Genomic DNA, 7370 nt, shown 5'->3' on the forward strand with positions numbered 1-7370 from the left:
TTCTTTGAAAAAAATGGGTGGGATTTTGATAGGGATTGCATTAAATGTGTAGATTTCTTTAGGTAGCATAGACATTTTCACAATATTTGTTCTTCCAATCCATGATATGGAATATTTTTCCATTTCTTTGTGTCCTCTTCAATTTCTTTCATGAGTACTTTACAGTTTTCTGAGTACAGGTGCTTTGCCTCTTTGGTTATTTTATTCCTAGGTATCTTATGGTTTTGGGTGCAATTGTAAATGGGATTGACTCCTTAATTTCTCTTTCTTCTGTCTTGCTGTTGGTGTAGAGAAATGCAACTGATTTCTGTGCATTGATTTTATATCCTGACACTTTACTGAGTTCCTGTATGAGTTTTAGCAGTTTTGGAGTGGAGTCTTTTGGGTTTTCCACATAAAGTATCATATCATCTGCAATGAGTAAAAGTTTGATTTCTTTGCTGACTCAAATGTCTTTTATTTCTTTTTGTTGTCTGATTACTGAGGCTAGCACTTCTAGTACTCTGTTGAATAGCAGTGGTGATAATGGACAGGGGTGTTCCTGATCTTAGGGGAAAAGCTCTGTTTTTCCGCATTGAGAATGATATTCACTGTGGGTTTTTCATAAATGGCTTTGATGATATTGAGGTACGTACCCTCTATCCCTACACTGTGAAGAGTTTTGATCAAGAAAGGATGCTGGACTTTGTCAAATGCTTTTTCAACATCTATTTAGAGTATCATATGGGTTTTGTTATTTCTTTTATTAATCTATTGTATCAGATTGATTGATTTGCAGATGTTGAACCAAACTTGCATTGGCTAATTGGGTTTAGATTCAAAAATTATTAAAAACAACAAAAAAAGAAACCAACACAGAAAGTCAAGCAAAATGAAAAAACAGAGGAACATGTTCCAAACAAATGAACAAGACAAAAACTCAGGGAGAAAAGAAACCTAATGAAATGCAGATAACTAATCTACCTGGTTAAGAGTATATGGTAGTGGTCATAAATACGCTCACTGAACTTGAGAGAGGAATGGATGAACACGTAAGAACTGCAAGAGAGAGAATATATAAGAAGGTACCAAGGGGCAGTCACAGAGCTGCATAATACAGTAACTGAACTGGAAAAATACACTGGAGGGTCCTACAGCAGACTAAATGAAGCAGAAGAAAGCTTCAGTGAAATTGAAGACAGGGCAGAGGAAATCACCCAATCATAGCAGCACAAAGAGAAAAGAATGAAGAATGGTCAAGATAGTTTAAGGGACTTATGGGACAACATCATGTGGACAAATATTCCATTATAAAGGTCCCAGAGAAAAAGAGAGAGAAAGGGGCAGAAAGCTTATTTGAGGGAATAATGTCTGCAGACTCCCCTAACTTGGGGAAGGAAACAGACATCCAAGTCCAAGAAGCCTAGTTAGTTCCAAATTGAACACATGATCTATCCCCCCAAATTAGTTCATCTATGGTGTCTTATATTTCAGTAAATGGCACCAAAAATCCATTCAACTGAGCAAGTCAAAAGCTTGGGGCTTGTCCTTGCCATGCAAGCTTGCTCATCCTCTATATCCAAATGATCACAAAGAGTTATTCATGTTACCTTCTGATTATCTCAGTCAATTTCCTTTTGTCTCCTCTCTTGCTACCATAGTTCAGTCTACCCCCAACTCTGCCCTGGACCATTCTAATAGCCTCTTAACTGATCACCTCTTACTCTCCATCCAATTGTCTACTTTGTTGGCAAATTGATTTCTTTTTAATTTAATCTAAATATGAGCATATAATTTCCCACTTTAAGAGCCTATCAGTAGTAGACTCTAGTTGCTCTAAAGTTTAGGACCAAAATTTGCATTAGATAGATAGATCAATCGATCGATATCTATATCTATATCTGTCTATCTATCTATCTATCTATCTATATATATATAGAGAGAGAGAGAGAGAGATAATAGATAATGTGACCCTGTCCCCTTTTCCAACCTCATTTCTCAATACTCTTCCCTCATGGGAGTGACTGTCAGACCTCTGGTCACTTTGGCCTTCTTCCAGTTCCCAGAATATGCCATGCTCAGTCCTGCCTAAAGGCGTTGCATAATGTTTTTTCTCTCCCCAAACACTTTTCTTCTCCTTATGTTTACCATGTTAATTCCTTTTGTTCCAGCAGATTTTAATTCAAACAACACTCTCTCATGTAAGCATTCCCAGAACTACCAGCCCAGGTCAGGACCATCTTTTAGACGTAATTTCAGCCTCTTGTATCTTTCTTTCACACCTCTTTCCATGGCTCGTATTTCAATATTTGATCCCTCTGTCTTCCCAAGTTTGACTGTAAACTCCATGAGAGCAGAGACAGCTTCCATGTTTCCATCACCAGGGTAGCTCAAGCACCAAGCACAGCAGTTGACACAAAGTCAATGCTGAATAAATAAACAAGTCAGTAATGGTGTTTTACTGTGCAAGGTAGGCAATAAGAGGTACAGAAAGATATTAATTCTATGCCTCATGTAATAAATATAAAAGGACTCAGAGGAGGAAAGAAATCAATATAAATAAAATTTCCAGTGACATATTTATGAACCTTTTAGGAACTGGACCAAACGGTGGTTGGGAAAGGATATATAATTCTCTGCCATTTCCTCTGCAGTACTGACAGATTTAATCTGGAAAGTTAAACCTCCCAATAATAGATTCTTTAAGAAAACTGAAAAAAAAAATGGACCAAGAGTTTGATTTATGAGACAATTGGAAATTTGAGCACTGATTTTATTATACTCAGGAGTCATTATGTTTTGTTTGATAGTGGTATTGTGGATATATTTTAATAAAGAGTATTTTTTAGAGATCCACATTGAAATATTTATACATAAAATGGTATAGTATCTAGGATTTTCTTCAAAATAATATTTAAAGCGTTAGAGTTAATAAAATTGACTCTGACCTGGCAATTGTTGGAGCCAACTGATGTATACATCAAGTTGTATAATGTCATGCTCTCTATTTTTGTATATGTTTGAAATTTACAATTAAAAAGTTATTAAAAAGAAACACACAAAAGAAGGGCAGCAGGTCAAATCTGTTCACAGAAGAATTCCAACAAGGAACTGTTATGTTGTATAAACCTTTCCAGAACATAGGAAAAGATGCAATTTCTCAACTCATTCTTTGAGATTAGTGTAACTCTAATATTAAAACCACACAAGGATATAGCGTTAAAAAAGACAACTCTCGGCTAACATCATTCCTGACCCAGTAATATTAACAAATGGAATATAGCAATATATTAAAGAATAATAAAAGTAAGTAAGGTTTATTCCAGGTAAACAAAGTTCAATATTAGGAAATCATTCTGTATAATTTATTGCTCTGAAAGATTAAAAGAAAAAGCCATTTCACCAGATACCAAAAAAATTATTTTAGAAAAGTCAATGCCTACCCATGTTTTAGAAGTAGCAAACCAGAACATAAAAATCAATTTGCAAGATAACAGAACAGATGGTAACTACCCTGGTGGTAAACATAGCATAATGAATAAATGTGTCAGGTCTCTAAGTTGTACACCTGCAACCAATGTAACATTGTATATCAACAATTCTCAAAAAAATTAACTTACACTTTTTACCCTATGTAGTCCTGAATTTTATAAATTTACAGGTTTAATATTCCTGGTAGAGGGGAAATTCTCAGGCCCAGCACAGGCCAATGCAAATGAGCAGTGAAGGACAAGGAAGAGAACAAAATTCAGCAGAGGTAAAGATGGGAGGTGACACTATCTTTTACTTGAAAGAAGGCAGAGCAAGAAGAGGGAAAAAAGATGGGCACCTGCTCCACTTCTAGGGTGTAAGACAGAGCCCAAGGTTTGGTCTATTTCATACGTAATTTATTATTTTTTTAAAGATTTTATTTATTTATTTGACAGAGAGACAGAGATCACAAGTAGGCAGAGCAGCAGGCAGAAAGAGAGGGAGAGGCAGGCTCCCTGCTGAGCAGAGAGCCCAATGCAGGGCTCCATCTCAGGACCCTGGGACCATGACCTGAGCTGAAGGCAGAGGCTTAATTAACCCCCTGAACCACCCAGGAGCCCCAATTATTTTTAATTAAAGAATAGTTGATGTTCAATATTATATTAGTTTCAGGTGTACAACATAGTAACTTGAAAATTATATACTTACAGAATGCTCACCACAATAAATGTAGTTATCATCTGACACCAGACAATATTATTAGTCTTATTGACTATATGCTGTCTGCTGCATTTTTCATCTTTGTGACATATATAGATAGATAGATAGATAGATAGATAGATAGATATAGATATAGATATGTATATATATGTGTATATTATATGTATATATAAAACACACACACATATATATGTATATGTGTATATATATATATATAAAAACACACACGCACACATATATGTATGTGTGTGTTTCACTGAAATATGGCTGACACACAATGTTGTGTTAGTTACAGGTGTACAACATAGTGACTCAAGAACTCTAAAATATGCTATGGTCACTGCAAGTATAACTACCATCTGTGGCAATACAAACCATTAAAATACCATAGGCTATGTTCTCTATGCTGTACCTCTCATCCCCACAACTTATTCATTCCATAATTGAACACCTGTACTTCCTACTTCACCCATTTTACCCATCCTACTAATAGCTTCCTTCGGTTTATTCTCTGTATATATGGTTCTTTTTCTGGTTTTTGTTTCTTGGTTTTGTTTTTTAAATTCCACATATAAGAAAAATCATGAAGTTTTTGTCTTTGTCTGACTTATTTCACTTAGCATAATACCCAATAGGTATTATTACATGATGTCACAAGTGGAAAGGTCTCATTCTTTTTTACTGCTGAGTAATATCCCATTTTGTGTGGGGGGGTATGGGGGTGGGTGTATACCACTTCTTTATCCATTGAACTACCAAAGGACACTTGAGTTGCTTTCGCATTTTGGCTATTGTAAATAATGCTGCAATAAAATAGGGATGCATATATCTTTTTTGGCACTAGTGTTTTCCTTTTATTTAGGCAAATATCCAGTAGTGAAATTACTGGATCATACGGTATTCCTATTTTTAATTTTTTTGAAGAACTCCATACTATTTTTCATAGTGGCTGCACCATTTTACATTTGTGCCAATAGTGCACAAAAGTTCTTTTCTTCCACATCCTAGCCAACACTAATTTCTTGTCTTTTTGATACTAACCTTTCTGACAGGTTAAGGTGATATCTCATTGTGGTTTTGATTTGCATTTCCCTCATGATTAGTGATGCTGAGCATCTTTTTATATATCTGTTAGCCATCTAAATGTTTTCTTTGGGAAAATGTCTCTTCACATCCTCTCCCCATTTTTTTAACCAGATTGTTTGTTTTTTGGTGTTCAGTTGTATGACTTCTTTATATATTTTAGATATTAACCCCTTATCAAATACATCACTTGCAAATATCTTCTCCCATTCAGTGGGCTGCCTTTTTACTTTGCTTTGTTTCCTTCACTGTGCACAAACTTTTTATTTTGGTATATTCCCAACAGTTTATTTTTGCTTTTGTTTCCCTTGCTTTAGGAAGCAGATCCAGAAAAATATTGCTAAGGCTGATGTCCAAGACATGACCGCCTATGTTTTCTTCTAGGAGTTTAATGGATTCAGGTTTCACATGTAGGTCTTTAACCCATTTTGAGTTTATTTTTGTGCATGGTGTAAGAATGTGGCCCAGTTTCATCCTTTTACCTGTAGTTGCCCAGTCTCCCCAACACCATTTATTGAAGAGACTGTCTTTTTCCCATTGCATATTCTTGCCTCCATTGTCACAGATTAATTGGCCATTTAAGTACAGGTTTAGTTTTGGGCTCTCTGTTTTGTTCCATTAGTCTAGGTGTCTGTTTTTGTGCCAGTATTGTACTGTTTTGATTACAACAGCTTGACAATATAGCTTGAAATCTGGGATTGTGATGCCTCCAGCTTTGTTCTTTCTCAAGACACCTTTGGCTACTCATGTCTTCTGTGGCTTCTTATAGATTTTAGGCTTATTTGGTTTAGTTCTGTGAAAAATTCTATTCATATTTTGATAGGGATTACATTGAATGTGTATTTGTTTGGGTAGTATGGACATTTTAACCCTAGTAATTCTTCCAATTCACGAGCATAGAATATTTTTTCATTCATGTATGTCCTCTTCAGTTTCTTTCATCAATGTGTTATTGCTTTCAGAGTACGGGTCTTTCACTTCTTTGGTTAAATTTATTCCTAGGTATTTTATTATTTTTGGTACAATTGTAAATGGGATTGTTTTCTTTATTCTTCTTTCTGCTAGTTTGTTATTAGTATATAGAAACGTATATTGATTTTGTATCCTGCAACTTTACTGAATTCTTTCATTACTTCTAAAAGTTTTTTGTTGCTGTTGGACTTCTTAGGATTATCTATATAGAATTTCATGTCACCTGCAGGTAGTGACAGTTTTGCTTCTTACTTAGCAGTTTGGGAGACTTTTGTTTCTTTTTCTTGTCTGATTTCCTGACTAGGACTTCCAGTACTGTGTTGAATAAAAGTGGTGAGAGTGGACATCCTTGTCTTGTTGCTGGTCTTGGGGGGAAAAGTTTCAGCTTTTCACAGTTGAATGTGATGATATCTATGAGTTTGTCATATATGGCCTTATATGGTGAGGTATGTTCCCTCTATACCAAGTATCTTGAAGTTTTTATCATGAATAGATGTTGAATTTTATCACATGCTTTTTCTGCATCAATGAAATGATTATATGATTTTTATCATTCATGTTGTTCTTGTGGTGTATCACATTGATTTGGAGATATTGACCCATTCTTGCATCCCTGGAATAAATCCCACTTGATGTTAGTGCATGATCCCTCTCATGTATTGTTGAATTGGTTTTCCAATATTTTTTTAACTCTTTTTTTTTTAGATTTATTTATTTATTTATTTGACACAGAGAGAGAGATTACAAGTAGGCAGAGCAGCAGGCTGAGAGAAGAGGAAGCAGGCTCCCCTCTGAGCAGAGAGCCTGATGTGGGTTTCGATCCCAGGACCTTGAGCTGAAGGCAGAGGCTTAACCCACTGAGCCACCCAGGCACCTCTGGTTTTCCAATATTTTAAATATTGAGTAATTTTGCATCCATGTTCATCAAGGATATTGGCCTTTCCTTTTGACTTTTTGTACTGTCTGTCTTGGCAACAGGGTTGATGCTGGCCTCATAGATTACATTTGAAAGCATAGTTTCCTCTTCAGTTTTTTGGAATAGTTTGGGAAAGATAAATATGAACTCTTTTTTAAATGTTTGGCAGAGTTTACATGTGAAACCATCTGGTATTGGGCTTTTGTTTGTTGGTAGTATTTTGATTACC

This window comes from Enhydra lutris, unplaced genomic scaffold (genome assembly GCF_002288905.1).
Source record: "Enhydra lutris kenyoni isolate GAN:26980312 unplaced genomic scaffold, ASM228890v2 scaffoldscaffold40, whole genome shotgun sequence".
NCBI classification, from domain to species: domain Eukaryota; kingdom Metazoa; phylum Chordata; class Mammalia; order Carnivora; family Mustelidae; genus Enhydra; species Enhydra lutris.